The sequence below is a fragment of the Tursiops truncatus genome, chromosome 3, assembly GCF_011762595.2.
Source record: "Tursiops truncatus isolate mTurTru1 chromosome 3, mTurTru1.mat.Y, whole genome shotgun sequence".
In the NCBI taxonomy this organism is placed as follows: Eukaryota; Metazoa; Chordata; class Mammalia; order Artiodactyla; family Delphinidae; genus Tursiops; species Tursiops truncatus.
In genome coordinates, this window is record NC_047036.1 from 28,661,481 (window position 1) to 28,686,705 (window position 25,225).

Sequence of the window (25,225 nt, forward strand, 5' to 3'; positions counted from 1 at the left end):
CCCTCTTGGCTCCGGATTCAGGACAGGGTCATTTGCTCCACAAGGAGCCGCAGATCCCAGGGGCCATACAATGGAGGAAATGGGGCCCAAAGCCAATGCCAACCGCTCCTTTATTTGCAGGTGTCAACACCAAGAGCTTTGTGGTGGGGTGGCTTCATGTTTGTTCAGGGCTGGAGTCTGGGAAAAGCACACAAAGTTTGCCTTTGGTGCCCTTTTGCTTTCTCTTTCGAATTCTGTTCTCTCTCCTACTCCTCTCTGTCCTTCCCTACACAGAGGTAATTTCAGGCTCCCTCTGCTTCCCAGAACTCTGCGTTGGCAGTACCAGCAAAGTCAAGAGGAGTTCCACACAACAGAACTCCCTACGGTGATGGAAATGGTCTATGTCTTCTCTGTCCAATACGGCACCCATAACCATATGTGACTGTCAAACATTTGAAATGTGTTTTAAATAAATTTTTAATGTTTAAATAAATTTTTAATATTATTGAATTTCAATGAATTTACATTAAAATTACCACTTGAAGCCAGTGGCTAGTGTGTTCGACAGTGCAGGTCTGGAGCTCAATACCTTAATCATTTCAGTCCTTCCACTCCAATCACAACGAACCTGTCCTGCAGATGATGGATAAAGAAGATGTGGGACATATATACAATGGAATACTACTCAGCCATAAGAAAGAATGAAATAATGCCATTTGCAGCAACATGGATGCAAATAGAGATTATCATACTAAGTGAAGTAAGACAGAAAGAGAAAGACAAATACCATATGATATCTCTTATATGTGGAATCTAAAATATGACACAAATGAACCTGTTTACAAAACAGAAACAGATGCCTGAACACAAAAAACAGACTTCTGGTTGCCAAGGGGAAGGGGGTTGGGGAAAGGATGGAGTGTAAAGTTGGGGTTAGGGGGGACCTTCAAGATGGTGGAGGAGTAAGACGTGGACATCACCTTCCTCTCCACAAATACACCAGAAATACATCTACATGTGGAACAACTCCTACAGAACACCTATTGAACACTGGCAGAAGACCTCAGACCTCCCAAAAGGCAAGAAACTCCCCACGTACCTGGGTAGGGAGAAAGAAAAAAGGAAAAAAGAGACAAAGAATAGGGACAGGACCTGCACCAGTGGGAGGGAGCTGTGAAGGAGGAAAGGTTTCCACACACTAGAAGCCCCTTGCAGGTGGAGACTTTGGGTGGCGGAGGGGGGAAGCTTCGGAGCCACAGAGGAGAGCACAGCAACAGGGGTGCGGAGGGCAAAGCGGAGAGATTCCTGCACAGAGGATCGGTGCCGACCAGCACTAACCAGCCCGAGAGGCTTGTCTGCTCACCCGCCAGGGCGGGCGGGGCTGGGAGCTGAGGCTCGGGCTTTGGACAGCTAGCCGGGAGAGGACTGGGGTTGGTGGCGTGAAACAGCCTGAAGTGGGCCAGTGCGCCATGGCTAGCCGGGAGGGAGTCCAGGGAAAAGTCTGGACCTGCCTAAGAGGCAACAGACCATTGTTTTGGGGTGCACGAGGAGGGGGGATTCAGAGCACCACCTAAAGGAGCTCCAGAGACGGGCGCGAGCCGCGGCTATCAGCACGGACCGCAGAGACGGGCATGAGATGCTAAGGCTGTTCCTGCAGCCACCAGGAAGCCTGTGTGCAAGCACAGGTCACTGTCCACACCTCTCCTCCCAGGAACCTGTGCAGCCCGCAATGCCAGGGGCCCGTGATCCAGGGACAACTTCCCCGGGAGAACGCACGGCCTGCCTCAGGCTGGTGCAATGTCACGACGGCCTCTGCCACCGCCGGCTCGCCCCACATCCATACCCCTCCCTCCCCCTGCCTGAGTGAGCCAGAGCCCCTGAAGCAGCTGCTCCTTTAACCCTGTCCTGTCTGAGGGAAGAACAGACGCCCTCAGGCGACCTACACGCAGAGGCGGGTCCAAATCCAAAGCTGAACCCCGGGAGCTGCGCGAACAAAGAAGAGAAAGGGAAATCTCTCCCAGCAGCCTCAGAAGCAGCAGATTAAATCTCCACAGTCAACTTGATGCACCCTGCATCTGTGGAATCCCTGAATAGACAACGAATCATCCCAAATTGAGGTGGTGGACTTTGCAAGCAACCGTAGACTTGGGGTTTATTTTCTGCATCTAATTTGTTTCTGGTTTTATGTTTATCTTAGTTTAGTATTTAGGGATTATTATCATTGGTAGATTTGTTTATTGATTTGGTTGTTCTTTTCCTTTTTTTATTTTACATACATATATATATATATATATATATATATTTCCCTTTATCTCTTTTAGTGAGTGTGTAGGTGTATGCTTCTTTGTGTCATTTGTCTGTATAGCTTTGCTTTTACCATTTGTCCTAGGGATATCTCTGTTTTTTTGTTTTTTTTTAGTATAGATTTTAGCACTTGTATCATTGGTGTATTTGTTATTTGGTTTCATTGCTCTCTTCTTTCTTTCTTTTTTCTTTTATTACCTTTTTATTTTTAAATTTATAATAATGTTTTTATTTTAATAACTTTATTTCTTTTTATTTTCTTTCTTCCTTCCTTCCATTCTTTCTTCCTTCCTTTCTTTCTCTTTTGTTCTCTTTCTCTCTCTCTTTGTTTCTCCCTCCCTTTTCTTCTGAGCCATGTGGCTGACAGGGACTTGATGCTGTGGCTGGCTGTCAGGCCTGGGCCTCTGAGGTGGGAGGGCAAAGTTCAGGAAATTGGTCCAAAGACCTCCAGGCTCCATGTAATATCACACGGCAAAAGCTCTCCCAGAGATCTCCATCTCAACGCTAAGACCCAGCTCCACTCAACAACCAGCAAGCTACAGTGCTAGACACCCTATGCCAAACAACTACCAAGATAGGAACAAAACCCCACCTATTATCAGACAGGCTGCTTATTATCATAATAAGGTCACAGACACCCCAAAACACACCACTGGACGTGGTCCTGCCCACCAGAAAGACAACATTCAGCCTCATCCACCAGAACACAGGCACCAATCTCCTCTACCAGGAGGCCTACACAACCCACTGAACCAACCTTAGCCACTGGGGGCAGACACCAAAAACAATGGGAACTATGAACCTGCAGGCTGTGAAAAGGAGACCCCAAACACAGTAAGTTAAGCAACATGAGAAGACAGAGAAATACACAGCAGATGAAGGAGAAACATAAAACCCCACCAGACCAAACAAATGAAGAGGAAATAGACAGTCTATCTGAAAAAGAATTCAGAGTAATGATAGTAAAGATGATCCAAAATCTTGGAAATAGAATGGAGAAAATACAAAAAACGTTTAACAAGGACCTAGAAGAATTAAAGAGCAAACAAACAAAGATGAACAACACAATAAATGAAATTAAAAATTCTCTAGAAGGAATCAAGAGCAGCATAACTGAGGCAGAAGAACAGATAAGTGACCTGGAAGATAAACTAGTGGAAATAACTATGGCAGAGCAGAATAAAGAAAAAAGGAAGAAACGAATTGAGGACAGTCTTAGAGACTTCTGGGATAACATTAAATGCACCAACATTCAAATTATAGGGGTCCCAGAAGAAGAAGAGAAAAAGAAAGAGAATGAGAAAATATTTGAAGAGATTATACTTGAAAACTTCCCTAATATGGGAAAGGGAATAGTCAATCAAGTGCAGGAAGCACAGAGTCTCAAATAGGATAAATCCAAGGAGAAACACGCCAAGACATATATTAATCAAACTACCAAAAAAAATAGAAAGAAAAAAAAATAAAAGCAGCAAGGGAAAAATAACAAATAACAGACAAGGGAATCACCATAAAGTTAACAGCTGACCTTTCAGCAGAAACTCTGCAAGCCAGGAAGCAGTGACAAGAAATATTTAAAGTGGTGAAAGGGAAAATCCTACAACCAAGATTACTGTACCCAGCAAGGATCTCATTCAGATTATATGGAGAAATTAAAACCTTTACAGAGAAGCAAAAGCTAAGAGAATTCAGCACCACCAAACCAGCTTTACAACAAATGCTAAAGAACTTCTCTAGGCAGGAAACACAAGAGAAGGAAAAGACCTACAATAACAAACCCAAAACAATTAAGAAAATGGTCATAGGAACATACATATTAATAATTACCTTAAATGTAAATGGATTAAATGCTCCAACCAAAAGACATAGACTGGCTGATTGAAGACTAAAACAAGACCCGTACATATGCTGTCTACAAGAGACCCACATCAGACCTAGGGACACATACAGACTAAAAGTGAGGGGACGGAAAAAGATATTCCATGCAAATGGAAATCAAAAGAAAGCTGGACTAGCAATTCTCATATCAGACAAAATAGACTTTAAAATAAAGGCTATTACAAGAGACAAAGAAGGACACTACATAATGATCAAGGGTTCAATCTAAGAAGAAGACATAAAAATTGTAAATATTTATGCACCCAAAATAGGAGCACCTCAATACATAAGAAAAATGTTAACAGCCAAAAAGGGGAAATCGACAGTAAAGCAATCATAGTGGGGACTTTAACACCCCGCTTTCACTAATGGACGGATCATCCAAAGGAAAATAAAGAAGGAAACACAAACTTTAAATGATACATTAAACAAGATGGACTTTTTGATATTTATAGGACATTCCATCCAAAAACAACAGAATACACATTCTTCTCAAGTGCTCATGGAACATTCTCCAGGATAAATCATATCTTGGGTCACAAATCAAGCCTTGGCAAATTTAAGAAAATTGATATCATATCAAGTATCTTTTCCGACCACAATGCTATGAGACTATATATCAATTATAGGAAAAAATTCTGTAAAAAATACAAACACACAGAGGCTAAACAATACACTACTGAATAACCAAGAGATCACTGAAGAAACCAAAGAGAAAATAAAAAAACACCTAGAAACAAATGACAATGAAAACAAGATGACCCAAAACCTATGGGATGCAGCAAAAACAGTTCTAAGAGGGAAGTTTATAGCAATACAATCCTACCTCAAGAAACAAGACACATCTCAAATAAACAACCTAAACTTACACCTACATCAATGAGAGAAAAAACACAAAAAACCCAAAGTTAGCAGAAGGAAAGAAATCATAAAGATCAGATCAGAAAAAAATGAAAAAGAAATGAAGGAAACAATAGCAAAGATCAATAAACCTAAAAGCTGGTTCTTTGAGAAGATAAACAACAATGATGAACCATTAGTGAGACTCATCAGGAAAAAAAGGGAAAAGACTCAAATCAATAGAATTAGAATGAAAAAGGAGAAGTAACAACTGACACTGCAGAAATACAAAGGATCATGAGAGATTACTACAAGCAACTATATGCCAATAGAATGGACAACCTGGAAGAAATGGACAAATTCTTAGAAAAGCACAGCCTTCTGAGACTAAACCAGGAAGAAATAGAAAATATAAACAGACCAAACACAAGCACTGAAACTGAGACTGTGATTAAAAATCTTCCTACAAACAAAAGCACAGGACCAGATGGCTTCACAGGTGAATTCGATCAAACATTTAGAGAAGAGCTAACACCCATCATTCTCAAACTCTTCCAAAATGTAGTAGAGGGAGGAACACCCCCAAACTCAGTCTACGAGGGCACCATCACCCTGATACCAAAATCAAAGATGTCACAAAGAAAGAAAACTACAGGCCAATATCACTGATGAACACAGATGCAAAAATCCTCAACAAAATACTAGCAAACAGAATCCAATAGCACATTAAAAGGATCATACAACATGATCAAGTGGGATTTATGCCAGGAATGCAAGGATTCTTCAATATAGGCAAATCAATCAACGTGATAAACCATATTAACAAATTGAAGGAGAAAAACCATATGATCATCTCAATAGATGCAGAAAAAGCTTTTGACAAATTCAACACCCATTTATGATAAAAACCCTCCAGAAAGTAGGCATAGAGGGAACTTACCTCAACATAATAAAGGCCATATATGACAAAGCCACAGCCAACATCGTTCTCAATGGTGAAAAACTGAAACCATTTCCTCTAAGATCAGGAACAAGACAAGGTTGTCCACTCTCACCACTATTATTCAACATAGTTTTGGAAGTTTTAGCCACAGCAATCAAAGAAGGAAAAGAAACAAAAGGAATCCAATTTGGAAAAGAGGAAGTAAAGCTGTCACTGTTTGCTGATGACATGACACTATACATAGAGAATCCTAAAGATGCTACCAGAAAACTACTAGAGCTAATCAATGAACTTGGTAAAGTAGCAGGATACAAAATTAATGCACAGAAATCTCTGATATTCCTATACACTGATGATGAAATATCTGAAAGAGAAATTAAGGAAACACTCCCATTTACCATTACAACAAAAAGAATAAAATACCTAAGAATAAACCTAGCTAAGGAGACAAAAGACCTGCATGCAGAAAACTATGACACTAATGAAAGGAATTAAAGATGATACAAACAGATGGAGAGATATACCATGTTCTTGGATTGGAAGAATCAACATTGTGAAAATGACTATACTACCTAAAGCAATCTACAGAGTCAATGCAATCCCTATGAAACCGTCAATGGCATTTTTCACAGAACTACAACAAAACATTTCACAATTTGTATGGAAACACAAAAGACCTCAAATAGCCAAAGCAATCTTGAGAAAGAGAAACTGAGCTGGAGGAATCAGGCTCCCTGACTTCAGACTATACTACAAAGCTACAGAAATCAAGACAGTATGGTACTGGCACAAAAACAGAAATATAGATCAATGGAACAGGATAGAAAGCCCAGAGATAAATCTATATACATATGGTCACCTTATATTTGACAAAGGAGGCAAGAATATGCAATGGAGAAAGGACAGTCTCTTTAATAAGTGGTGCTGGGAAAACTGGACAGCTACATGTAAAAGAATGAAATTAGAATACTCCCTAACACCATACACAATAATAAACTCCAAATGGATTAAAGACCTAAATGTAAGACCAGACACTATAAAACTCTTAGAGGAAAACATAGGCAGAATACTCTGTGACATAAATCACATCTAGATCCTTTTGGACCCACCTCCTAGATAAATGGAAATAAAAACAAAAATAAACAAATGGCACCTAGTGAACCTTAAAAGCTTTTGCACAGCAAAGGAAATCATAAACAAGACAAAAAGACAACCCTCAGAATGGGAGAAAATATTTGCAAATGAAGCAACTGACAAAGGATTAATTTCCAAAATTTACAAGCAGCTCATGTAGTTCAATATCAAAAAAACAAACAACCCCAGTGCAAAAATGGGCAGAAGAACTACACAGACATTTCTCCAAAGATGATATACAGATTGCCAACAAACACATGAAAGAATGCTCAACATCATTAATCATTAGAGAAATGCAAATCGAAAGTACAATGAGGTATCACCTCATACCAGTCAGAATGGCCATCATCAAAAATCTACAGACAATAAATGCTGGAAAGGGTGAGGAGAAAAGGGAACCCTCTTTCACTGTTGGTGGGAATGTAAATTGATACAGCCACTATGGGGAACAGTATGGAGGTTCCTTAAAAAACTAAAAATAGAACTCCATAGGACCCAGCAATCCCACTACTGGGCATATACCCTGAGAAAACCATAATTCAAAAATAGTCATGTATGACAATGTTCATTGCAGGTTTATTTGCAAAGCCAGGACATGGAAGCAACCTAAGTGTCCATCGACAGAAGAATGGATAAAGAAGATGTGGCACATATATACAATGGAATATTACTCAGCCATAAAAAGAAACGAAACTGAGTTATTTGTAGTGAGGTGGATGGTCCTAGAGACTGTCGGAGTGAAGTAAGTCAGAAAGAGAAAAACAAATACTGTATGCTAACAGATATATGGCATCTAAAAAAAAAAAAAAGGGTTCTGAAGAACCTAGGGGCAGGAGAGGAATAAAGATACAGACGTAGAGAATGGACTTGAGGACATGGGAAGGGGGAAGGGTAAGCTGGGACGAAGTGAGAGAGTGGCATGGACATATATACACTACCAAATGTAAAATAGATAGCTAGTGGGAAGCAGCCGCATAGCACAGGGAGATCAGCTCGGTGCTTTGTGCCCACCTAGAGTGGGCACAGGGAGGGTGGGAGGGAGATGCAAGAGGGAGGAGATATGGGGATATATGTATATATATAGCTGATTCACTTTGTTATAAAGCAGAAACTAACACACCATTTTAAAGTAATTATACTCCAATAAAGATGTTAAAAAAAAATAAAGGTTGGGGTTAGCAGATGTAAGCTATAATATATAGAATGGATAAACCACAAGGTCCTACTGTATAGTACAGGAAACTATATTTAATACCCTATGACAAACCATAATGGAAATGAATATAAAATAGAATGTGTATATATATATATATACATATATATACACATATATATATGTATATATATATACTTACATACATATAACTGAATCCCTTTTTTATACAGCAGAAATTAACACAACATTGTAAGTCAACTATACTTAAAAAAACCCAAAAAACAATTAACCTGGCCTGTGTCCCAACCTCAAGGTCCCCTTCTTAGAGAGGTACCAACAAGCTAATCTGACAAACAAATTCCTATCCACGTATTAAGTTCTCACCCTTCTTAGGTAAATGCATAGGTTTTGAACAATGCCGTGCTTCAGTCAGTGCAGAGGCTCAAATGATAGGCATTTGAAGGCCTCTGGTAGGCAAGCACGGTGGGTGAAAAGATTATCGGCTTAGAGTTTTAGAGTGACCTCAATGCATACTCTATGGATGGGCCCATCCTCCCCAGTGCCCTGGGCTGCTTCGAAGTTCCTCCTAGTCTCTTGCAGTTTGGGGAGAGTTAAGGTTAAAGATGTGTAGATGGGAGCCAGGGAAAGAGCTGGACGTGGGAGGGTTGGAATGGGCAGAGCCTAAAGGATGCCAAACTCCTGCAAAAGAACCTGGCATGCCATTCAGAGTGGCATTCTGTTCCACTCTGGGGAGGAGGTGCCAGGGAGAGGTGGTTAGGGAGGGGTCATTACCACCGGACAGGATTGAAGGGTTAACAGTTCAAAGAGACCAGAAACCAGACTGAAGGCCACAAAATGGACTGTGGGACTTCCGGTGGGGTCTCAGACGGGAAGTGTGATTCTACTCTTAATTCTAATCCTCCTTTATAGGGACCATTTTGTTTCCTCTGAATTCTTTTATGAACATTGCTTTCTGGATGTTCCTTTCACCCTGAAACTGAGCAGCGTTTCTGTTTCTCTTGGACAACCATGGGACTGCTCTCAAGTTCTTGCCTGTGTTTTCACAGATACCTACTGGTATCAGAAGCCAACACTTTCACACCAAACACTAGGTTGGGTAAAGGGTGGAGGCTAATAAGGGGTGGATGTGGTTTGTAAATAAGTATACATATAAATAAAAAAGAGTAGCCAACCCCCCCTGGTGCTTTGCGACGCAATTTAGATCAGGCTGTGCTTTTCCGGACCTCATGAAGGGAAGGATTGCTCAAGCATTTAGTGTTACTCTGTCCTCTCTCGTTTGCCTTTCATTCAATCAAACCTCATGAGGCATTTGGCATCAAGGGGCAGAAGCCTGGGAAGAAGAAAGAAACTCCGAGAAGCTGGTGGTTTGGCTGGGTTGATTCACAGGTTGCAGCGTTACCAGATACTCCTGGGCTTTAAGCCAAAGGGTCTTGCTGTGAGGAAGCACTTTGACACCTTATGGCATCCCTTCTGCAAGTCCTTGCTAATGTTTACTCGGAACACTGTAAATTTCAGTCTACTTGCGTGAAAAATACAAGTCTTGCTGGGCTGAGGTAACTTAGAGCAGGGGTTTTTCTGGTGGGGGATTTTGTCTCCCCCAACCCAGGGGACGCCTGGCAATGTCTGGAAACATGATTTTATTGCCACTACTGAGGGGAGGACTTTCTCCTCTCTGGAACCCTAGGCGACATCTGAAGACATGGTTGATTGTCACAAGTGGGGTGGGGGTGGAATACTGGTATTTAATGAGTGGAGACCAGGGGTGCGGCTAAGCATGCTACAATGCACAAAACAGCCTCCGCTACAAAGAATTATCTGTCCTAGAATGTCAGCAGTGCTAAAGGTGAGAAACTCCGGCCCCGAGGGAAAGCCCAGGCTTGGTTCTTGACACTGACGTATCAGATGGTCCTCAAAGGACCATAACTTTTCAGTATTGGGGAACAAGTACCCTGGAGTGACCTCAGGAAATCCTAGGATAATTCTCATCTACCCATGACCTAGTCAGTTTCATATCTTCATGAGTCCTTAACTTAACATGCTCTGAAAGTGAGAGTGCATCCTCAGGGTGACACGTGCCAAGTTGGTCTCAGAGGTCAAGATCCCATTTTTCTGTAGTACATACAGAGGGTAGCCTTGAGGCTTGGTTTCTCCATCTGTCAAATGGACTCATAATACTTCACGACCTATTTATCAGCTGGGCCTGGTATCCTAGGGAGATGGAGTTGGAGCATAGTATTTGATCTGGCATGAAGGGGGAATATGCGAGTTAAGTACTTCTACCCAACTCCGACTCCAAAATGGCAATAGGATATTGTAGGTGGGGAGAGGCAAACAACAACCTGTGAGATCCAAGTCAGTAGATTGTGCCTGGGGTTCAGTGGGTCATGGGACCAGGAAGTGATTTTCCCTGCCGATGGTAGATAGGGAAGATGCAGAGCCCAGCATGTCTGAGTCTTTCCATGAGGACTGTCAGTGGGCTGAGAGGAAGGGGACATGCAGTTGTGGCAATAGTAGGGGCTGAAGGGGACACAGAAAGCCATGGCAAGAATTTATGCAGAGCTGCTTGGGAAAACAAAAGCAAATACAATATTTCTTTTTCTGATTTTAAAGGAATAACACAGTCATTGTTGAAATTGTCTCAAGTACAGACAACTATGAAGAGAAAATTAAAATCTCCCATAAATGCACCATGAGGAGATATCAGCTATTAATAGGTGTGGTATTTTCCTTGAGAAAAACAGAGAAGGGTTTTCTGGGCAGAATAGGCTGGGGAGATCAAAAAAGTCTTTGAGAATAGCAGAATGCAACAATGTGGATGTTGACTGGTTCGGAACTATTCTCTCCGAGAGCCAAGAGAGAAGAGTCCTTTCCTGAGCCTGGATGAAGCGCATAGTAGGACAGTTGGGCGATGTGTCAAGTTCCCCTTACCTCAAGGTTCATGTAGAAAGCATCCTTAGCATTCGCCTCCATGAATAGAAGAGTTCTTTAGCTGAAAGAGGAAATGACTCATTTTAGCTCAAAGATGATAAAACAGGAGATGCCATTTCTTACTTTGCAGCAATAGCATGACTGAAATCACTGCCCTTCAGTGATGGCATAAGACACCTCTAGTTTGTTTTTTTTTTGAATTAGTTTTCTATCAACCTTATTATGAAGTAATTTCAAACATAGAAAAGTTGCAAAAATACTGAAAAAAGTTATATTCCCTTTACCCAGATACTCTAATTATTAATACTTTACATTTGGTTTATCATACTTTCTTTTTGTTTTTTAATTTTTTGGCCACACCATGCAGCATGTGGGATCTTCAATCCCGACCAGGGATCAAAGCTGCATGCCCTGCAATGGAAGCCCAGAATCTTAATCACTGGACCTCCAGGGAAGTCCCTATCATTCTCTTTCTTTTCTGTATACACAAATGATTATTTTTATTGAATCATTTGAGAATAAGTCATGATGTCTCTTCACCCTCTAATATTTCTGTTGTGTTTTCTTAAGAGCAAGGGCATTCTCTTATAGAACCATAATGTAATGTCTAAAATCAGAAAATTAACGTTGATATAGTACTATTATCTTATCTACAGATCTTCCTAAAATGTTGCCAGTTATCCTAATCGGGATTTGACTTTGTGAAATTTGGCCCTGGAGACGTTGAATGAAATTTATTGACATATCCTGCCACAGCCATGGCTGAACTGGGAATTTGGCCACTCCAGCTCAAAGCTCAAGTTTGATTCTATCTCATGGGTTCATACGAGCATTGGCAGAAGCCTGCTTTTCGAGATGTGAATAATTTTTGGTAGTGACAGGCTTGTTCCCTGGGCTGTTGCGTGTGGGCTTATATCAGCTGGGCTATGCCCATCTGGAATCATGGTTCCCATCTTGTTCCTTCCAATATATCTGGCTCTAGGTTTTGTCTAAGACATCTTAAACCCTGAGGACTAACTGGCCTGGGTCTGTGAGGCATGAGGTGACAATTGCTAATAGTATGGATCTGAGTTAGAACAAAAATGATTTCAGGACTTGAATACAAATTAGGCTCCTATATGTGTGCAGTTACCTTTTAAAATTTGCTTTGATATATAGACAACAATTCCTAATTTAGTGCTCAGTTTTCTCTTGCACATTCCATGCGAAAACAAACAATCTAACCAGAGTAGCAGGCCAAATAATACTTTTAAATAATTTCTATGTCTTCAAAATCCAGAATCTTGGGGATTATTGTTCAAGGAATCCAGGGCTGAGTGTTCTCCATGCTGACACCCCTGGAGAAGGAAGTGGAAGGAAGGCAGTGGAAGGAAGGCAGCTGTGGATTGCTACCAGCGGCTTCAAGCCAACACGAATCTCTCTCATACACCCCCAATTCCTCAGCATCACCGCTACTGGCCTAATGAATGCAGAACCCAGACATCTTTGCAATAAAAATCTATGATGTGATGAGCGCATTTGAGTGTAAAACGGCCAGCCCCCAGGCATCAGATAATGAGGTGTCTGGTGAACCCAGAGTTCATAACACAACTGTCTGGGGCAGCTTTCTCAGAAGCCACCAATTTTTCTCCATAGATACAGTGATGCCGAATTTTTCATTTTAAAATTCTGAACATTCTAGAATGTATTTTAAATTCTGGGTATCATTTCCGGACTTAAAGCCCTCTCTTTGATAATGTTCTAACTCTGATTAAAACAACCCCTGCTCTGCTCTGTTACCTCCCAAATTAAATTCAAACTTTTTACTCTTTGGCGGGAAACGCTGAGGGGTCAGCAGAGGCTAGGGGAGGGTGCAGGGGTGGGGCACAGGAGGAGGGCTGCGTTGGGGGTGGAAAGTCTGGAATGATGAGCAGCAGTAGTCAGGGCTCTGCAGCAAAAAGAAGTAAAGGAGATTGTGGTCCTTTCACTCCTGCAGTTCAACAAACATTGACTGAGTGCCAGGTCTTGGACTCACTTCATTCATTCGTTGTTTATTCATTCAGAATTTTAAAAAATGCCTGGCACACCATTTAGCCCTTGTCACTCTCTACCCCGACTCCCACACCTACTCTCAGTCCTCTTCTGTGCCCTGTGGGCTGGCTCTTGTGATGCTCTTGTCCTCCAGCTCTGGTTGGGTCCCACCCATGGGAGGCAGAGGATGGGAGCAGAACACATCAGGGTATCTGTGTCCCAAGCCGCCTGTCTTCATACTGGCCTGCTTCCGGCAGTGGTTGTGTCTCCACTGCCACAGCTCCAGGTGGGCAGCCCCAGCTCTCACTGGGTCCCAGCAAAATCCCTCCCTCCCCATTCCCCTCTAGGCAGAGAGGGTGGTGACAAATTCCCTTGGTTACGTTTCTCAACTCTGCCCACAGGTATGTAAATTATAAGATGACCTTTTCTTAAACATCCTAGCTAAGTACGTCATCTTTTTCCTTTCTGACCCTGACTGCTACAGCCCTTGAATATATGTTGAATTGTTTTCTCATTGCTTGGGACAGACTGGAAAGATTAAAGTTTTGTAGATAGTGTCTGACACTAGGTTTCACCAGTGCAGGGTGGGGAGGTGTAACTTAACAGAAGCTCCTGGGGGAGAAATCTCAGAGGTTTAGTCCCTGATAGACTCCAGTATTGTGTGTCAAAGACTGACTTGATCTCTGGCCACATAATTAGAAGTATGATGTCCAGAATAAGGGAGGTGATAGTGCCACTTCCTTCTGTCTGTATTTAGAGTTCTAGGCTCAGTTCTGGGCTTTCCACTTTAAGAGGAGACATGTTAGTTGTCTTTAAGTGTTAGAAGTCCTGTCATATAGAGCAGAGGTTGAACAAGTTTTTCTTTAAGGGCCAAATAGTAAATATTTTTGGCTTTGTGGGCCACATGTTCTCTGTTGCAACTACTCTACTGTGCAAAAGCAGTCACAGACAATATGTGAATGAATAGGCTTGACTGTGTTCGAATAAAACTTTATTTACAAAAATGGTGAGCTGGATTTGGCCTGTAGGCTTTATTTTGTTGACTTCTGATATAAGGGGAAAAACATGGATTTTTTTTCTGGGTGTTTCCAAAAGACAGAAGTTAGATACCTGTGTAAAAATTGTAGGGAGGTCGATTTGTGCTAATTTTAAGGAAGATCTTTCTAAAGGTAATGATTGTTCCTAAACAGGATAAGCTGATTCATGAGGCAGTAGGTTTCTTGTTATTGAACGTGTTCAAAGGAGAAGCTGAGCGTCGCAGAATAATTTTCTGCAAAGCACACAGAGTAACTCAGATGATGAGGAAGGTAACAATACCTCCTATATCTGTATACTTAGTAGAGTACCACATACAGTAAGTCTTCTAGATTTTATATTCTTAGAGGGTAGAGACTGTGCTATATCTATCTTTGCATCCAGCCCACTCCTGAAAGCCTAGGATAGTGCTTTAAACACGGTGGGTGTGACCAATACAGGTTTTGTCAACTTGGCTCTTTAAGTAATCTTGCTGACAGATGAATTAAACTAATTTGTCTTTTGTACAGTCATCACTACTAGTCACGTTGAATTAGTTCAATTACCTCTACTAAGCTTCAATATTGAGGATTTTCACTGAAAAGAACAGACATCATAGTGAACATTTATTGAGTTCTAAAAGTATGCCAGCTACTGCGCTAAGAATTTTACATGCATGATTTTAATTCTCCCAAAACCTATGAGGTAGGTGCTATTATCACCCCCATTTTATTGGTGAAGAAATTGAAATCCAGAGAAGTCTCAAAGATGGGAAGTGGCATAATCAAAAATCGAGCTGGGATCTCTTTGATGTCAAAGGCTGTGGTCCAACCACAACGCTATCCTGCTTCTCATTCATTTGTTCATTCATTCAGCATTCAACAAACACCAATTGGCGGCCTGCCATTTGCCAAGCACTTTAGCTGTTGAGGACAGAGCTGTGATTATAAACAGATCAAGTCCAGGTTCCGAAGGAATTTGCACTGCGGGTGGGATATATCTGGGATAGATGTATCATCGACAAAGGAGACGAAATTAAATGGTAATTCATCACAAGACACAGAGATTAAAGAGAGAATCAATATTTCTGTCCACATCAGAACTTCCGGTATACTCCTAACTGATGAGTTTATCCAAGCTCTTTCTTTGTACTGGCATTGGCCCAAGTTTAGTCTTTAGTCTTTTGTCAAATTCTCAGACGGGTTCAGAGATTCAGAAGGAAGCTTCACGCATTTTGGCTACTGATGCAGATCACTATGGTAATTTGTAGATATGTGAATGAAGCCCTCGAAGGGAAAAAAAGACTCACAAAGCACTCAGGTGTCACTCTTCCAGGGCAGGTTGAATCTGAGCATCATCAAACTGGGAGACCAGAGGCAAACAGATGAAAAGAGGTAGAAAAAGCCAGTTCAGTTAACGCAAAAATAAAGAAAAAAAAAAACCTCTTGGCAACGTTCCATGTTTTCCCTTTCCTGAAACACAGAAATACTAAGAGCCTAAATTCGAACTCCCAGCTCCCAGTATCAAAAAAAAAGATCAATATTTATAACAAATGCTACAATGTTGAACGGAAAACACACCAACTTGGGTCAAGCGATGGGCCTTGTTTAGAAGGAGGAAAGCTACCAGGGGGTAGGCAGGGGAGTGGAGGGAACCAAAGCGAAATTCCAAAACCTTGAGTGAGACTGAGATGGAGAGAGAGAGTAAGAGTGCTAAGGTTCAGCACAAAGCCAAATAAATTGTCAGGTCCAATAGGCAAGTGCTCACTGGAATGGGAGACAGAGCCCAAAGGTCAGGGGCTGAATAAACAGGAGCCCCGAGGAGGAAGTGAAAGAATTCAGGACTTTGTATTGTATCTTTTTGGGTGCTAACTGCAAGGTTTGTATCTTGTGCTAACCTCAAGGGGTGGGCACGGATGGCCTAGTTAAAATCACAGGATAGGAACTGACAAATACTAGAGATACTTTTGCAATTCCAGAATTCCTTGTGTTAGTAGATTGCAAAGTGATTTTCAGATTGGTGAGTCCTTATTGCATTAGCATGATCTCATTGCTAAGATCATGGCTAGAAAACAAAGAATGATAATTAGTTAACATTTACTGACTGCCAGACACAGCTTTTCAGCATTTTAATGCATTGTCTCATTTAATCTTCACATGTACATTTTGAAAACCAAGCTCTTTAATAGAGACCTGGTTAAAAAATGATTAAAAACATAGGTACATTTGGAGGAAACCATAAAATGTCATCAGAAACAAGTACTAGTCATTTATTCATTCTTTTGTTTCCTGGACTATTTCTTCAGCCAATAGTGATCTAGCCCCTAATATGTGTTGGGTACTATTAAGGGTCTGTGCAAGGGTGGTGTTACTGATTTCCCTCATTGTTTAACACACGGGCAGTAGAGGGAGCAAGAGGCTGTGAGTGGCAAAATACCGTTCCGTTTCAGTCCTGCCTCTGCCTGTTCCTGTGGTCCTTGGATAGGTAAGTTTCTTCTCTGTTTAATGTCTTCTAGTGTAAAACAAGGAGCTGGGACCACATGATGCTTGAGGTCTTTTAGAATTTAATGGTAAGGTCTTCAGTAGCTTTATAATACATTGTATTTTATAATGAACATTCACTTATATTCTATCATTATACCCTCCCATCACCATTGGGTAAGTAATAATGCTATGAAGCTTTAGGGAAATTTGCCAGGGCTTGAAGCAAGTTCCTCTGCTCTTTCCACTAGAACCTTCTGTCTTCTGTGTATGAGTTCATGCTTAGTTTCCAGAAGAATTATATGAGAGCTGGGTGCAGATATCAGAGGAAAAGGAAGAGATATAGGTGCTACGGAAGACAAGGAGAAGTTGTGAGTAGGAAGATGTGCCAACACTCAGGGGCTTCGTGTGTTGTCTCTGAAACCATTTAGGGCTGCTGTGATCACTGAGGAAGTGTATCCAAAGGCACAAGAAGAGAAATCCTCTAACTGGAGTAAATTACATGGAGGTAGATTCAAGTTCAATGACTGGGGAGTGAAGTGCCTCCCTGGACATTCCACTTGTCCGTCACTGAATAGAACTACAATGAATGGGTCTTGTAATAAGGCAGAAGCCCTGGACTCAAGAGGAAGAATACCTTTCACATGATTATTATGCCCCAAAGATGAGATGGGCCCCTCTGGTAGGAGACTAGCTGTTTAAGCAGAGACCATATGAAACCCTACAGGGGTTAGCAACTTGGATCAGGCCTGGAAGACCAGTAAGGGGACTTCCAACTCTGAAATGCTATGGTTCTGGAGACTGGTGTCTTACAATTTAAGCTGTAGTCTATCATTCCTACTCCAGAGTTTAGATATTCCTGCAATCATCTGCTGGGACAATTCAAGGTCCTTTTCCAGCTACTCATATTCAGGACACGTTCCTCAATTCATTTCTTTCCAGGAAGTTCCCTGTATGGATCCTTGCCGGCATATCCACCCTCACCTCCTGGTCTTGGTGTTTCTGACCTCCCATTCTTGACAAATATCCAGGATTGGAACCTCTTTGGAAGCCAGAGTTGAAATCAAACATCATTGTGTTGGACCAACACATTGAAACTCTAGTCTTACCAGTCCATTGATTAACAGGGTGACCCTCACATTTGTCCAGTGTCCTTATTTTCCAAGGTGTTTTCCATCTGCCAGCTTTATCAGAAGCGTATAAGTCAATTGGTATCCTGAGGGTAATCACTTTCACAAGAGAAGGTACATGGAAGCGCTTTGTAGAAGTGAAACACTGTGAAAGGTGAGATGTTTTATTATTGTTATAACATGCCCCGGGTCACAGTAAGCAGAGCTATATCTAAAGCATGTTCCTTCAAATCCTTTTGGGCATGAGTGTAAGGTAGATAAAGAGTACTATGGATAATTTACAAAGAACCAGAGTCCAGATCTCCTTGATCGATTGGCAGGGAAGGATAGAATTTAGAGCTGGATTTTACAGGTGTGATAGCACCAGATCAGGCTCACTTCAAAGCAGGCTGGTTGTTCCAGTCCAATGAATAGCCACGGCATGAATATGAATCTGCATAAATTGGCCAATGGTCATCTTGAATGGGGCAACCATGGGTTGGATGAGGCAGCCACCAGCAGTGGACCTGAACCAAAGGCCTTTCTGCTTATTTTAGCTCAGAGACCACAGGTGTAAATCCACCTTCCCAGAGAAGCTTGTAGCATCTAACAAGCTAGAGTTACACTCCTAATTCAGAGGACAATAAAAAACAACCTCCAACGATGAAAAGACCTTAGCCAGAATTCTCAAGAAATTGGCTTAAAAAGTAATCCCCAATTGATTGCAACATTAAGAACATTCTTAAAATGTTACCTTTGTCCTGATGTCTAAACCCCCATGAAGGGGTTTACGAAAAGGTTCTTTATGCATTTGAAGCCACTAATACTATAAGTGGGGAAAGAACACACTCTTTTAATTAAAAGAGCAGATTGTTATGATTGTGGTAATCTGAATCGAGAACATCGTTTTACCTAGAAATATGAGAGAATAAATATTTCCCGGAGTTAGTATCCAAAGTTTGGGATTATTTAGGATTAGTAGCCAAAATTGTTATTTTACACTGTATAATTAGGAAGGCTGTTTAGAGGAGAATGTTAGAAGGAAAATCCATTTTAGGTTTCCTGTTACTCCAGCCAGTCGGGGACCATCTAAATGCCATTTGTCTCCGACCCTTGAACTGTCTTCTCCCCCACTCTTGGGGCAACACAGCCAATGACCCTCTTGGAGCAGCAAATAACTGGCCTGTATCAAGGCTAACACTTCTGCTTTGCAGTCTAGTTGTTTGCTGGACTATCAGATGTTGCCTTTTTTAGGTAGTTGAACTTGGCAGGATGATAAGCTGTGCTTCTGTTTACTCTTTTGTTCTCAAGGCTAATTTAAAAGTGCTCTTGGTGGGTGAGTGGTGATGATCATGGAAACATCTTAAACCATCAGGTTGAGAACTGAAATACCAACATGGGCACAGGAGACTAATTCCCTAGCTGATGGAAATGAGCCAATGTACCTTCTTTAGCCTGAGTACCATGTGCGGTGTTCTTTTAGTTCCCATAAACCACAGGGTCTGGTTCTCCAGAGTTGGGAGAATATAGCATCTAGCCAGAGGATTTGCTTTACTCTGAGGTTCTTTAAGCCCCATGTTTGTTCCAACAGCCTCAATTCAGCCTCTTAGTACTCTTTTCTCCCCATGGGTTTTGGTCACATCATTTTCCAAAGTAGTCCAATTGCATCAATCATTCCTTTTTATTAAAACAAATGTGTGTGTGTGTGTGTGTGTGTGTGTGTGTTATAGCTATATCCCACTATATGGCATATTGGCTAACATGATTCATTGCATATAGGCCCCATGGTCTAATTAATGTGTTAAGAACCAGAACCAGCCCAAAACGTATATAAAAGTGACTTGGGCCATTTTTTTAGCCACGTGACCTGGAGGAAGATACATAACTCCCTTGAATCTCAATTTCTTCACCTGTAAAGTGAAAATACCTTTTGCTACCTTTTTGGATTGCTGTGAGCATTCGATGCACAGTATCGAGGAACTAGCAAGTAGTGAATACATGCTAGTGATATTAATGGTTAGCACTGTTAGTTTGTTATGTGCCAGGAATTATGGGCACCCTCGAAGCATCTCTAGGAACTAAGACCCATTATTATCTTCACTTTGCTGATGAGAACAAGAGAGACAGGTTAAGTAGTTGCCCAGCATCACAAAAATATGAAATGGCCATGCCAGAATTCCAGAGTCCTCCGTCTGGCCACTACTCCCCATGTAAGAAGAGTGGGCAGCAAGGGCTTTGACACCTTAAGAAAGTGGAACCTTATTTGTTCCCTCTCACTCTTCTTTTCCATGCTTCTTCATTCATACCTGAGTCAGAAGCAGGGAAACAGAAACTGATACAATAGGACAGTGTAACCAGTAGACCTCCGGCAGACCAGCTATGGAGCTTGGCCTTAAACGCAGCTGTGAACTTGTTGACTGAACACAAAGGCAGGTGCTATATTTCATGTGCACATAGTCAAAAGATTTCAAACATTCTACAGTTATTTTATTAGAAGGGAGGAGTGAACACTCTTCTATACAGATCCACTCTACTGAGATCACAGAAAAGCACAAATATAAATATCATGACATTATTATACTATTATCATTAGCTCATCCTGCAAACATCTACTCTCCACAAACTTAAATAGAAATCATTTTTGCTATCAATACTAAATCTTAAATCCCTTAAATCTAAGATATTAAGACCAGGAACCGTTTTATTAACTCAAACCTATAGCAAAAAGCTGTTCAACTTGGATTGCCGAGATCGTGGCAATTTGCTCTTTTAATTAAAATACTAGGGTGACTAGTGTGTTGTCCAACAGCTGATGAATGGACAAACAAAATGTGGTATATCTACGATGGAATCTTATTCAACAACCAAAAGGAATGAAGTACTGATATACGCTACAACATGGACACACCTCAAAAATATTATCTCAAGTGAAAGAAGCCAGTCACAAAAGACCACACATAAGGCTTCCCTGGTGGCACAGTGGTTAAGAATCCTCCTGCCAATGCAGGGGACACGGGTTCAAGCCCTGGTCTGGGAAGATCCCACATGCAGCGGAGCAACTAAGCCCGTACACTACAACTACTGAGCCTGTGCTCTAGAGCCCGTGAACCACAACTACTGAGCCCATGTGCCACAACTACTGAAGCCCGTGTGCCTAGAGCCTGTGCTCCGTAACAAGAGAAGCCACCGCACCACAAGGAAGAGCAGCCCCTGCTCGCCTCGTCTAGAGAAAGCCCGCGTGCAGCAACGAAGACCCAACGCAGCCATAAAAAAAAAAAAAAAAAAAAGACCACATATAGTATGATTCCATTTATATGAATTTTCCAGAAAAAAGCAAATCTACAGCGACAGAAAGTAAATTAGTGGTTGCCAGGGCCTGGGGGTAGGGGAGAAAGGGGAAAGGGGATTGACCGCTAATGTGTACTAAGTTCCTTCTCTGGTTGTTGAAATATTTTAAAATTAGGTTATGATGAGGTTGCACAACTCTGTAAATATACTGAACACCACTGAGTTGTATACTTTAAAGAGGTGAACTTTATGGTATGTAAATAATATCATAATAAAAAAAATTAAAAGAAATGGTGTGTTACTTCCCCTACTTACTTGCAAAAATAATAGACATTCTTTCATGTTCAGCAATGCTCATTATTAGCAACACTCTTTTTGAATAAACAGTGATGAACATGAAAGCATTTATCTCCTTCCTCCCCCGACCCTCCCAAGAGCCTTGATAATTAATCTTGTCCTTACTTTTAACCTCTATGTCAAGTATTTGACTGCCGGGAAGTCAGAATTCTAGAGATAACTGGCTCTCTATTTAAGTACAATTTTCAGGCCAAACCTCCAAATCTGCCTACACCTCTGGCCCCTTCCCCGTGTTCTCTTTCTTTCTCTTCCAAAACCTTGCTGCTGAGGACCCAGTGTTCCAAATCAGAACTGACCTGGAACAGGGCCTCCACACTGCAAAAGGAACAGAGCCAATTGTTAATGAACACAAAGCATTATAGACAGAAACTGGTGGGGAAAAAAAGGATGGTGCCTCATCCTTTTGGATGTTGGTGGTGGAAATGTAGGCAGCTTTTATTTCAATATGTGTGCCTTACAACAGGAGTTAGATGGGAACTGGGATGCCAATTAAGAGAACTGCAAAAAAATCATGATTGGCATTTAGGCATCAAGAGAAAAAAGTTCTCTCCTTAGTGTTCTTGATTTGCTCCATTTACTGTACAAACAACAAAAGCAATGGCAAAATCGTATCCTTTGGATAGAAATCCCAGTCCAGTTTCTAAATATTGAGAGTTCTGTTCTCCACTCAGCTTTCCTGCCAGGAGATGTGCCACATGGATTTGTGCAGCTCTGACAAAACCCTTCCTTTACGTTCCATTCCTCTGGTCCAAGGAGGTTAGGGAGGATTTACCCATAGGTCAAGGGATTAACCTTGGCAAACATGGAGTAGGGGCTCAACTGGTTTTAAGACAGGAGGAGACCCTGAAATCTGGAAAGATTCCAGTATCTTGGCCAAATCCACTCCCTCGGTCATTCTGAGACCATTACCTCAGATAATACTAAATCTTTTTTTTTTTTTTTTTTTTTTTTTTGCGGTACACGGGCCTCTCACTGTTGTGGCCTCTCCCGTTGCGGAGCACAGGCTCCGGACGCGCAGGCTCAGCGGCCATGGCTCACGGGCCCAGCCGCTCCGCGGCATGTGGGATCCTCGCGAACCGGGGCACGAACCCGTGTCCCCTGCATCGGCAGGCGGACTCTCACCCACTGCGCCACCAGGGAAGCCCAATAATACTAAACTTGATCATTTTACCCACTGCTAATTTTTCCCCCTTTGAAGCGTACTTCCCCTTTCTTTTCTTTCCTTCCTGCTCCCCTCCCCTTCCATCCTCTGTCAGTGACAGAGTAGCTTACCTCCTTTACCTACATCAGAAGGCAGGTAATATGCCATGCAGTGGGGTGAGAGTGAGTACAGGATTCTGCAAACACACTTTCACTGTCCCCTCGCCCCCAGAAGACCTGATCCTCATCCAGAGAGAGAGACGGGGAGAGAGAGAGAAGAGAGCTTGTGACACCAGGAAATCCACCCAGAATCCAAGAAGCCCAGTGACTTACCCGGGGCATGCCACAAGCCAGGTGAAGTTTGGGCCCCTTCTTCCGAATTCAGAGGGCGAAGGCACAGAACTTGCAAGATTTACCGAAAGTGCCTGGTAGGGTTTGTTTCTGGCTCTGAACATCCTCAGAGACCAGTCTGTGCAGCTCTGATGAGCATCAACCCGTTCGCTGATTACCCCTAGGCAAGCTGATTCAGGCAGATTAATATTTGCCTTGTGATATATCAGGCCCTTACTGCCTCTCCCCGCCACTGCAAGAAAGCAATAATTGGATAACTTGCTTGTGACAGTGGTTGGATTTGCTTGGTTTGGTTTAATTTGGTTTACAGTTCACTTGCCACTGAATCAAAGAATCAAGGCAGATATTGTTTCCCAGCAAAGCAGAGAGGATGAGCAGGGCAGAGGGGAAGACTTGAGAGGGGTAAGGGCCAGGGCAGCAAGGGCAAGCTACAGTGGGTGAGCCATGAATCCTGCACCGCCCTTCCCACTACAAGCTTGAGTTTACCCCGCCATCACTGCATTGCCAACATCCGATCACTCGGGTGCTGTGAGGAGTGTCACACGGGATGCGACACGTGTTTACGAAGGGGCTGGCACTGGCACTGGCACTGGCCACGGCTGTTCTCTCAATCCTTCTTGCCAAAAATCACTTTCCAAACAGAAGTGGATTTTTAGCTCTAATATTGTGTAAAGTCAGGAGCCTAGTCACAACAGTAGATGCAAATGGAAACCTTCTCACAATGTCATTTGTTTGGATGGTATAATGGGTTGAATCGTGTCCCCTCAAAAGAGATGCTAAAGTCCCCCAGGACCTCAGAATGTGACCTTATTTGAAAATAGGTTCACGGGAGATGGAATTAGTTAAAGCGAGGTCATACTAGTAAGAAGTAGAGACACACAAGGAGAATGACCGTTGATGACAGAGGCAGAGACAGAAGTGATGCAGTTGTAAGCCATGGGACTCCAAGACTTGCTGGCCACCATGGAAGCTGGGAGGAGGCAAGGAAGAAGTATCTCCAGAGTCTCCGAGGGAGTATGGCCCCAGTAAAACCTTTGTTCCAGACTTCTAGCCTCCATAACTGTGAGAAGAGAAATTTCTGTTATTTTAAGCCATCTAGTTTGTGGCACTTTTTTTACAGAAGCCCTGAGAAACTAATATAGAGGGTTTGTATCTCAGTGAGCTGGTGTGCTTATATAAACACCTTTTCTGTGACCAATTCATACTTCTTTTCTGCACCAGTGCAAAGTTTGATTGCACTTTTCTTTTTCGGTACGCGGGCCTCTCACTGTTGTGGCCTCTCCTGTTGCGGAGCACAGGCTCCAGGCGCGGAGGCTCAGCGGCCATGGCTCACAGGCCCAGCCGCTCCGCGGCATGTGGGATCCTCCCGGAACGGGGCACGAACCCGTGTCCCCTGCATCGGCAGGCGGACTCTCAACCACTGCGCCACCAGGGAAGCCCTGATTGCCCTTTTAATCAGTGAAAATAGTTGGACTGTACAGGATTTCGTCAGCCTGACTAATGTAGACACAGCACAGTCCGATTCTAGGGCAGCATCTATATTCCTTCCTGTGGGAAAGTTGCTAACGTAAGAAGGCAGCGATGGTGTTCTGAGTTCACTGCTATGAGGTCTGGTTAATTTTTATTTAAAGGAGAGCTCTAACCACTAGAAGGAGCTTTAAGAACCATTAAGGAGACTTGAATACTGGACGGACACAAAAACCCTACAGGAAATATGGTGCCCAAAGCATCTTTACACTTTTGGCAATTCCCCAGCAGGAGTGGAAGGAGATATGGAAGAGAGGTAGTCATGGAACCTCATCCTTCAAATCTCATTCTGGCTTTGATGTTGTCATTAGTTATGTGTCCCCAGCAAAGGCACTAAAACCTCTCAGGGCTTCCATCTTTTTCAGGGGAAACTGCTTTCAGCTTACCGTCCTATCCATATGACATGGAAGAAAAAGGTGAAGTAATTCAACCTCCATATTCCAGATTTTCAGAGAAAGTTTGTGTGGTCTCTAAAGCATCAAGTCTCTTGGCTCTGTGTCTACAACACTGAAGACCACCCACATCTGCTTACTCCAGCCTCCTGAATCCTCTTTCTAGAACATAGATTCCATGCTTAGAAACATCGTCAGCTCAAAAGAGATCTGGATATATTATTGGATATATTACTTTATTATTTTTTTAAAAAGCAAATCTTAGGTATGTTATTTTCCACCTACCTATTTCAGTGTGATATCTAGCAATTATGACCATATTCTTACACACCCATAGTGTTATTTCCATTATCTAACTGGATTAGTAATAATTC

At 42.1% G+C, this 25,225-nt stretch overlaps 1 protein-coding gene across 4 annotated transcripts in view; it reads right to left on the reverse strand.

Annotated features, from left to right (window-relative positions):
- PRLR (prolactin receptor) overlaps window positions 1-25,225 on the reverse strand; it is a 175,904-nt gene that overhangs the window by 50,117 nt on the left and 100,562 nt on the right. For all 4 annotated transcript variants that reach the window (XM_019930156.3, XM_019930157.3, XM_019930160.3 and 1 more), the window contains one exon: window positions 11,184-11,244. The gene's annotated coding sequence lies outside the window, so the exon portion shown is untranslated. The remainder of the gene's footprint in view (window positions 1-11,183; window positions 11,245-25,225) is intronic.